The sequence below is a fragment of the Corythoichthys intestinalis genome, unplaced genomic scaffold, assembly GCF_030265065.1.
Source record: "Corythoichthys intestinalis isolate RoL2023-P3 unplaced genomic scaffold, ASM3026506v1 HiC_scaffold_27, whole genome shotgun sequence".
In the NCBI taxonomy this organism is placed as follows: Eukaryota; Metazoa; Chordata; class Actinopteri; order Syngnathiformes; family Syngnathidae; genus Corythoichthys; species Corythoichthys intestinalis.
In genome coordinates, this window is record NW_026651596.1 from 352,894 (window position 1) to 360,380 (window position 7,487).

A 7,487-nucleotide genomic window follows, 5' to 3' on the forward strand; every position below is an offset into this window, starting at 1 on the left:
TTAGAGGGGTTTATAGGAGATTCTGAATTTTTAGTCTGCACTTTATCAGACCTAATAGTTGGAAGTAATTCATTTATTTTATTTCTAATAGTTGCGATTTTTTTGTTAAAACATTTTAGGAAGTCATCGCAGCTAAGGGTGGTTGGGATATAAGGTTCTATTGAGCTGTGACTGTTTGTCAGCCTTGCTACAGTGCTGAACAGAAACCTAGGATTATTTTTGTTTTCATCTATTAACCCCTTAATGCCTAAATTGTTTTCCAATAATAAAAAAAAAAATTGGGGTGTGTTTTTACTTTCAAATAGATGCTAAATTAAATTGAAAGTGTTAATTTGAACATATAAAATATATATATATTTAAATATATAAAATAGTCATACATTTATGTATGATGCCGATTAGCGACAACAGGCAATTAAGGAAAACAAATGGCAAAAAAGGCACATTCCCATCTCAGGTCTGAACACACTTTTATCGCAACATCTTTTTTCACTGCTTGTGAAATTCTGAAAAACAATTATTGTTTTTGTTTAAACACAGATGTACATCACATTTTTAATCAGACTAGAAGACATATGATGTAAATAAATGAATAAAAGATGATTTTTATCATAACAGGCAGGGCACTGGCAAATGTGCTGGCAACAATCACCCCTCTATTGTCAAACCATTTGACTGCTCTTATGCAGACATTGTCCACAAGAGCCTCTTGCTCTTCAAATGTCCCTCTTCGCTTCTTCTTCATCTATGAGTCTGCACTGAAACAGCACCCACGCAGGCGATTGTGCTGCACGGTCCCAAGTGCAGGTATGCCCTTTTTTGCAAGAGCAACAAACAGATCTACAGATGAGAACCAGTTATCAAAGAACAGCAGGATGAATGACTTGTGCAAGCTTGAGCACAATGTTAGCACTGGCTCCTATGTCTGGTTGGCCTGGTACCGGATCTATTTTCCCTGTGAATATGTCAAATGAGTACACCAGACCTCTTGTGTCGCACAGTACAAAAATCTTGTATCCCAATTTGTATGGCTTTTTTTTTGATATATTGCTTTAGGCTCAATCTGCCCTTGATGTAGCTCTTGCAGGTGCAGCACTGGTGGTTGGAGGTGGATGAGGCGGATCATCATCATCTTCCTCACTGCTGCTAATGTCCACTGTAGAGTCATTGCTGCTGCTTTCATCACCTGGTGCAGAAAATAATAAATCACTTTAGGAAACACCAAACATTTTTATCTTTTCAGTGTGTTCACATAGTTACATCCATAGATGTCAAACAAGCTCAAACTTGACACAAACTCACCTTCACTTGCTTTATTAGGATTGTACTCCTCATCGCTGCCCTCACTCTCACTGAGAGCACTCTCAACAGGAGGTGGTTTGGCCCGGTGTGCTAGCTTTGCGTAAAAAGCTGCTGCATTCATTTGTATTTCTGCAGAAAAATAACGTAAAGAAATTACTGTTAGAATTTCAAAACAAAATGTGTTGAAAACCATCAACATACATACATTTGCTTCTGTTTGATAGTTATCAGCTCACGCTGTGTTCATTTTTCATTATATAGAAATAAGAAAAATAAATCAAAAGCAATGACATTGTTTATGCAACACGTTATGTTTATTATGTCTACAGATGACAACAAGTGTGGCAATGTCTGAATAAAACGTGTCTAAAAGTGGAACGACATGGAGGCACCCGTGTGCACCGTTGCATATAAAGAATGCGTTCATTTATTTGTTCTACAGAAAAATAGTAACCACAAATGCCCTTTTTTATGCAACACATTACTTTTGTAATGTTTACAGATGATAACGAGAGTGATAGTTTATAGATAAAACGCGTGCGAGTGTTGCAAACCTTCGACAAACAACACATTAACGTTTGTGGGGGGGAGGGGGGAGGTGCTTTTCCGATGATGCCGGCTGTAGCGATAGCGCTACAAACCAAAATCAGTTCAGTTCAGTTCAGTTCAGTTTCAGTTTATTCGCACATCATCAAATACAGTACATAATCATACGCTAGCAGTTCACATGTTAAGATGGGCGAAAAGGACACTCCAAAGAAGCTATTCAAAGCTTTTAGCAGGGGCCCAGTTAGACAACACACACATACACACACACGCAGGCACACACACAATTAACTGTGGACAATTTCAAAATTTTGGTTACATTGGATTTGGTAAGAGACACCAGTAATGTTATTCAAATAATCAGCATATTATATATACATTGCTAGGAGATGAGTTTTGAGTTTTTCCTTAAAGATGGAGATGGAGTGTGACATTTTAAGTGTTTCATCCAATTCATTCCAAATCTGTGGTCCTTTGCACACAATGCTAAAGCTTGTACACTTTAGCCTTCGTTTTTTCCCTGTGATTTGATGTTTTCTTCTGGTAGTGTATGTGAGTTGAGGAGTACAGACTGGGACGAGGTCACCTAATTTATAATTTAGTCTATAGATAATCTGATACATTACACAAGCATTTTGGTAATAGTTGTGGTCTTTAAGCCTCAGGAGGTAGTGGCGGTGAAAAATTATTTTAGTTGGAGCATTAAACTCAGACCATGTTAGGGCACGTATAACTTTTTTCTGTAGTATTTCAAGCTTTTTTAAATAAGTTGGATATGTGTTGCACCATATGACATTACAGTATTGTAAGTGTGGTTCAAATAAAGATTTATACAAAATGAGAAGTGCAGAGAGTGGGAGATAGTGTCTCAGTTTAAAGAAAAGAGCAGCATATCTTGACAGTTTATGTGTAAGATCATCAATATGTTTTCTAAAATTAAGGCACTCATCAATATGGACTCCCAAAAATTTTGTAGAGTAGACCCTTTCTATGTTTTCTCCGTTTATGTTTAGGCAGATTTGTTTAGTGGCTTGTTTTTTATGGGAGCGAAACACAATGTAATTTGTTTTATTGATATTTAGAGATAGTTTATTACATTTTAACCACGTGTCTATTTTCTTTAATTCACTATTTATGATTTGCTCAAGTGCAGTTGGATTTTTATGGGAAAAAAACAAATTTGTATCATCAGCAAATATTCCCTTATGTAAAACGGACGTGGAGTTAACAAAATCATTAATGTACAGGTTGAAGAGGAGCGGCCCTAAGATGGAGCCCTGGGGGACTCCATGTTTGATGACTTTGTATGATGATTTAGAATTGTTAATGTTTACATACTGATGTCGTCCAGACAGATAACTGCGGAACCAGTCTAATGCTCGGCCTCTAATCCCATAATGCTGCAGTTTATTGATGAGTATTTCAGTGTTAATGGTGTCAAATGCTTTGGATAGGTCTAAAAAAATGCCAACTCCAAAGTCACCTTTGTCGATTGCATCAAAGACTTTTTCTGTTAAGTCAAGTATTGCCATATATGTAGTATTTTGTTTTCTGAATCCATATTGTGATGGGACAATGATGTTTAGTCTGTCTAGATAGTTATTGAGTTTGTTATGGACTACTCTTTCTAAAACCTTGGAGAGGGTAGGCAGAATTGATATTGGCTGGTAATTGCTCAGATCATTTTTATTCCCAGATTTAAAGATTGGTATGATTCGTGCAATTTTTGCGATTTGGGGCACCACTCCAGAGAGCAGAGACAGATTGATGCAGTGGGTTAGAGGTGCAGTGATAATGTTGGAGATGCTTTTCAGAATTTTATTGGATATTCCATCTGCTCCAGCTGAGTTTGAGTTCTTCATATTCTTGATTATTTTCTGTACTTCACCACAGTTAGTTGGGTTCAGAAAAAACGAGCCCAGGTAGTTACCTGATAAACAGTCTCGAAAGGAAGCATTTTGAGGCTGACTGATATTACTAGAGATGCTGCTACCAATAGAGACAAAATAATCGTTAGATTTGTCAGCAATACTGTTATTTGTGGTGGTTGTGTTTGTATTGAGATCCTGGTCAGGAAACACAGGAGTTTTTTGTCCTTTATTTAGGACCTTGTTTAGTACTCTCCAAGATTTCTTGTAATCACCACGAGATGTGTTTATCAATTCTGCATAATAATCACTCTTCCTTTTCCTGATAATATGTGTGAGTTTATTTCTATAATTAATATATTTATTTTTATTATCATAATTAGGTTTATTTATATATTTTTTTGTATAATTTATTTTTGTGCTTAATAGATTTTAATATGCCCTTAGTGATCCATGGATTTTGATTCAATGTGCTGCATTTGATAGTTTTTTCTGGAAATCGTCATAGAGCTTCAAAAATACTCATCATAGAAACTCTGTCTCATCGTGTTAGCAACACAAGTACACAATAAGACGGTACATATTTTTTTATTTTAGCTGACTTACCTTGAATTGAATTAATTAGTCAAGTTGGTGCGCAGGACTTCGACGTGGCTTTCATCTTGAATATCACGGTCCGAAAAAGGAAGCGGTGTTGTCTCTGGTCGGACACGACTGAAACTAATGCTTGAAAAAGGTTCCTAGGCATGTGTTTGACATTAATGTACTGGCAGTGAACAAAGGCAGACGATATTTTGGCCGCTTTCAAAGCGGGAACGGTATGATGCCGAATCGCGACATTCGGCGTTAAGGGGTTAAGGATGAGTAATATCTGGTTTTAGCCGTACGCAAGGCCTATTTATAGGTCACTAAACTGTGTTTCCAGGCAGAGAGAGTGTGCTCTGTGTTGGAACGGCGCCAAAGTCTTTCTAATTTACGTGCCGATTGTTTAAGAGAGCGTGTTTCAGCATTATACCAGGGAGAGGCTCGTCTCGGCTTGACAAACTTTAATTTGGGGGGAGCGACAACATCGAGTGTAGTACTAAGAGTAAAAATAACACTATCAACAAACTCATCATTAATAGCAGGGCTGGACATTATTCCTTCATAATCCGATGACATGGAGGCAAATATTGGCTGGATTATCTGTTTATATTCTGAAACAGAGCGATCACATAATGTCCTTTTCATCTGAGTTCTAGTCACTAGTGACGGATTGTCTTGAAGCACAAACTGAAAGGTAATTAGAAAATGATCAGACAGTACGGGGTCGTGGGGATGGACACTAAAATCACTAATTTCCGTACCATAGGTTAAAATCAGGTCCAGGGTGTGCTTGTGACTATGAGTTGGCTTATTTACATTTTGAATGAAGCCAGTCCCATCTAGTAGGTCATTAAAAGCCTTACTTAGAGAGTCACCGTCATCATCAACATGTATATTAAAATCCCCTACAATTATAATTCTATCCCAGTTTAGCAAAATACTGGATAAAAAGTCAGAGAAATCTAACAAAAACTGTGAGTAGGGACCAGGGGGACGGTAAACCACTATGAAAAGAACTTGTTTTTGGTTCTTCGAGTTAGCATCTATAATTGATAGCACTAGACTTTCAAAGGAGTTATAAATGTAATTAGCTTTACTTTTTGGGCTCATACCTAAACATGAGTGTGATATTACTGCCACCCCCCCTCCGCGGCCCATGCCTCTAGCTGTGTGAAAATTCACGTGACTTGGGGGTGTGGATTCATTAAGTCTAACAAAGTCATCCTGCTGATGCCAAGTTTCAGTCAGGGCCAAAATATGAATACTATAATCCCCAATTAAGTCATTAACTAACAGAGATTTGGGCGAGATTGACCTGATGTTTAATAATCCAGATTTTATATATTTATTAAGAGTTATTTTATTTTCACTGCTGTCAGGGGCTATATGTATTAAATTCTTTGGTCTCGTTCCTATAGCACTCTGTTTTCTCCTGTTCACTATACGAGGCACGGACACAGTCTCAATCTTCGGTCCTAAATGTTGGATTTGTGACAGCTCGGAAAGAGGCGAGTGAACACTACTAACAGAGTTGTGTTTTACACTACAACACTGCGCCCGGGCCCCCACTCTGAAGTGTCACTTTGGGAGACTAAGTTTGGGAGCCAAGTTTCGAGTTAAGAGAGCAGCACCGTCCCAAGTCGGATGAATGCCGTCTCGGCGCATGAGCCCGGACTTCCCCCAAAATGCACGCCAGTTATCAATAAAGACTGGGCACCATCTAGACAACCAGCGGTTAAATGATGAGAACCTAGAGTACATCTCATCATTGACCAAATTAGGCAGAGGACCAGAGAATGCTACGGTGTCCACCTTCGGCTATGTTTAATTTAAACACCTTAGACTGTCTTCGCCGGGCGTCGTTACTGCCTGCGTGAATCAAGATACGGCAGAATCTCTTCCTACTCTGCTTTAAGAGCCTGAGGTTTCCTTCGATGTCACCGACTCTGGCCCCTGGGTAACACCTGACAGACACTGCCGGGTGCTTCACGTCTCTAACTATGGAGCTTCCAATTACGAGAGTGTCTGGTTCAGCCGGTGTGTCGCTGAGGGGGGCAAACCTTTTGGTGACGTGAAGCTGCTGGTGCACTAAGGTTGTGTGTTTACCACTACGCTTCCCCCGTACAGTCACAAATCCGTCCTTAATTTCCCCCGGCTGCACGGGGCTTGCTGGGGGGCTAACTGCGCTAGCATTCCTACTACTGCAAGCACGACCTGCGGGCCCTGCTACTACCTGGCTATAGCTCGGATTAGCTTTCGTCTCTAGAGTGCAGAGCCGTGCTTCTAGCTCAGAAACCCTGGTCTCCAGCCCTGAGACTAAGCTACAGTTCCAACAGCTACTACTGTCCTCGACGAAGGAGCCAGGGTGCTCGCTATACATACAGCACACTGAGTAGAAAAGACGGGAGGGAGAAGGCAGAGGGCTAGCCATGGCTCTGATAAGCTAGGCTAGCGAGATGGAGCTAAGGAGGAGAGTAGAGTTGTTTTAATCCATGAACAGGTGTTTACGCTGTTAAATCGTAGGATAAAACAAATTGAGGAGCACTAGGAGAGCCAAACCTGCCTAGGATCGATTCTCCGATGTGTCCGTGGGATAAAACAAATTGAGGAGCACTAGGAGATTAGCGACTAGTAGCAGTGCTAACAAACAATACACTCACCGGATGTGACGTCCTCACCGGATGTGTCTCACACATAACCTAACGTCCTCACCGGATGTGTCTCACACATAACCTAACCTAACCTAACCTAACCTAACCTAACCTAACCTAACCTAACCTAACCTAACCTAACCTAACCTAACCTAACCTAACCTAACCTAACCTAACCTAACCTAACCTAACCTAACCTAACCTAACCTAACCTAACCTAACCTAACCTAACATAACATAACATAACATAACATAACATAACATAACATAACATAACATAACATAACATAACATAACATAACATAACATAACATAACATAACATAACATAACATAACATAACATAGATAGACTGACTATATATATAGCCAAAAGTAATGTCCAATGCAGGAACTTTTGTTTGGTGCTGTTCCAGTGAGATTTACAAAGATGACTGCCTGAAGAAAACATCAAAATTCCCTCAGTCCTTGATGATATGGGCTGCATGTCAGGCAAAGGCACTGGGGAGATGGCTATGGTTAAATCTTCAATAAATG

General features: G+C 39.5%; 1 long non-coding RNA gene across 1 annotated transcript; it reads right to left on the reverse strand.

The window, feature by feature from the left end:
• Positions 1–482: 482 nt before the first annotated feature.
• LOC130911330 (uncharacterized) lies at positions 483–4,452 on the reverse strand. The gene is made up of 3 exons (XR_009062009.1): positions 4,323–4,452; positions 1,303–1,431; positions 483–1,186 (listed from the first exon to the last, which is right to left on the reverse strand). It is a non-coding gene; the product is annotated as an uncharacterized LOC130911330 (long non-coding RNA).
• Positions 4,453–7,487: the final 3,035 nt, after the last annotated feature.